Source organism: Corvus brachyrhynchos, unplaced genomic scaffold, assembly GCF_000691975.1.
Source record: "Corvus brachyrhynchos isolate BGI_N302 unplaced genomic scaffold, ASM69197v1 scaffold370, whole genome shotgun sequence".
NCBI lineage: Eukaryota > Metazoa > Chordata > Aves > Passeriformes > Corvidae > Corvus > Corvus brachyrhynchos.
In genome coordinates this window covers 4,821,292-4,824,226 of record NW_008235977.1, presented here as the reverse complement: position 1 = coordinate 4,824,226, position 2,935 = coordinate 4,821,292, and positions in this window count along the sequence as shown.

Below are 2,935 nucleotides of genomic sequence, written 5' to 3'. Positions count from 1 at the left end.
TACAAATGTAAAAAGTTGTATTTGTTTATTAATTATGAATTAAATTACGCTGTTGTGTTTCTTTCTCTCACATTTTGGCCCAAGTTTACTATGCTTTATGACTATTAGCTTGGAGAAGTTCTTCAGAAAGGTCACATATACCTCCCTCCCTCTCTCTCTCTCTCTCCCTCCCTCTCTCTCTCTCTCTGCAAATGTGCAGGCATGATTTTTACATAATACTTTATACTTTACCTGGCAGCATTTTTAAATTATGCTTCTAAAGCATTATTTAATATTCAAGCAGTAAAATTATTAATATCTACTACAAAAAAATTCAATTTGCAGAGAAAAAAACCATAAAATACTAACCATTACTCTATGCTTCAAAAGTAAATCTCGATGCAGTGTGACTGATTTCCATTACTGTGTGTGGTTACTATGCTGTACATACGTTGTCATTGGTTTATACAGTCCAGATTTTACATCCTTCATTCATGTTTTAGAAACTAACAAGTTATTAGTCTGCTGATAAGTGCTTAATGAGCCTAGAACTGCTAAATTGCAGAATGGACAAATTAACTGCCGTTTATTTTGCTATTTTATAGCTGAAGTGTAAAGTACGTACCTTGGAATCCATTACATGCTAGCCATAACTTAAAAGGAAGATTATGGTCTTGCATTCACTTAGGAACTTATGAAATTTTGTCTATAAGCAGGCACTGGGCTCAGTTCTGGAATTACTTTCAACACCTGAGTGTTTACAGCCAGGCTCAGTTGAGTATTATTTTTTTACTCTCTGTTTTAGCGTTCCATGTCTTTAATTTTGAGGCTTTCTGCAAAGAATGCACTATGAGTTAATAAGTCCTTTGTACCCACTGGTTGTTCTTGTTACAGAAATACCTGCACATGAAAATTCTCAGCTGCTGGTGAGATGAATGCTGACATGTCTATGCATACTCTTCATTAATCTTTCTCATAAGCAATAAGATACCCTCTTAAACCTATCTCAGAAAATTATTATCATTAGTTCAATTCAAAAGCTTTCAAACCTCTAGTATTTTCCCCAAAAAACATACAAATATGGAAAAACCCCCAAAATTTTCAGGTTTTTTCTTTTTTACTTTTTTTTTTTTAATAAGAGGATTTTTTGGCATCACTTACGGTTTTGTCCTTAACCATCACAGTTTACACCAAAAACACATTTTTCAAATTTGTTATCACATGTGTATCTTTATGCCTTGTTCAACAAAGTACTTGTGCATGTACCTTTGGAGTGCACTAAAAGAATGGGGTTATTCCTTTGCTGGGTTTGACACATCCTCAGGTACCTTGCTGAATCAGGGCCTTAACATCCTACATTGCATTAGTCTTCCTCTCTCTTGTATTTTGGTCATCATTCATATAGAGTATTTTAGAGAAATATATATATAAAAATATATTAAATCACTAACAAATAGAATAGTATATGTTTCATAAAGAAAAGTCTTTATAATTTTGTTTGTCATATAGTATTTTTGAATTTGTATAATGAGGATGTTTAGTAGCCATAGGAATGGCCTTTTTTAACAAATAGAATTTGTATTTTTATTGTACTTTAAAAAGCTTTACATAATAAGCATCTATTTAGTGGTCATTTATTATCAATGGTAACACTAAGATAATATTTGCACATTTTAAGAAACCTTTTTCGTTACTGATTTTTATGATAGTTGACTGCAAATGGCATGGTTAAATCTTACATACTTGGTCAATACATACAAAAATACTTAAATCTACACAACAGTGCATTTTTAATTTTTATGTGATCCAATTGGAAACTGTATTTCTATGTAATCTCAAATGTCTGTTTAATTTTGCCTAAAATAAATGTTTTTAAATAAATTGCATCCTAGAACACAGTGTTCATTCACTGAAATGCCCAGTTGGAAGGGAGGGTGGGGAGGTGCTTAAATGTTGGGCTGGACCTGCTGCAAAGGAGGGTTTAGTGCTGCAATGGGTCAAAAGTCACCTTTGGAAGGGATCTGATCTCAGACAGGGTAGAGTGATTCCAATCACTTCTATTACTGAGTTTGGACTAATCTGCAATCAGCAGAGAAAAATCCTGTTCTATATGCAGCTATATAATAGTGATAATTAGGGAGTAACTGCAGTGTTTCCTGGATTTAATTGACTTTTCTTTTTGCCTTTTTTTCCCCCATACTTCTCCGCTTGATATACTTGGCTCCTGACTGACTATTTAAGGAGGGAAGGATATAATTGAAGTTTTCCTGAGCCTTAGAAAACAATCTCTTTACCCAGGTGTGTTAATGGGACAGGCTGCTGCAGATGGTGTTGATGCTTTTGAGAAGAGAAAACTGATCTTAAACCATCTGGTCATTTCTTCCCTCGTAAAACTGCCCTCCAAGTTAATGCTCAAAACCCATCTAAGCACTTGGATTTGTGTGAATGGGGCTTGAACAGTCCATGGGAATGGGTACTGGCAGGGCTGGCAGGTAAGGAGCACGTGTCATCACCTCCTGTGAGCTGTAACCACCAGCTGTTCCTCCCTCCTTCTGTCAGTGTTGTCTCACAGGCAGTGCAATAACACCTTGTGCTACATCTCCACACTTTGAAAATACCTGGTTGGGAGCAGTCAGAGGAGCCCAGGCGATTGCTCTTGCTCTGGTCAGAGTGAGTAGGATGCTGCCGCTGCCCACACCAGTGTTGGTTGTGGGAGTTGTCTTGTTTCAGAGAGAGTAACACCACCTACTGGGTTAGAGATATGGTGCTAGTGAGTCATGACCAAGACTTTTTTGACTTGTAAATTTGCCCTCCAACAAAAATAAATACCAGTGCATCTTCATGCTGCCCGTTCTGTCTACACTTTTTTCTTTCCTTCGGATGCCTTTTCTTTCCCTTTCTCTTTTTTTCTTCTTTAAACTGTGATCACCCTGCTGAATCTGCTAACTGTGGCTGT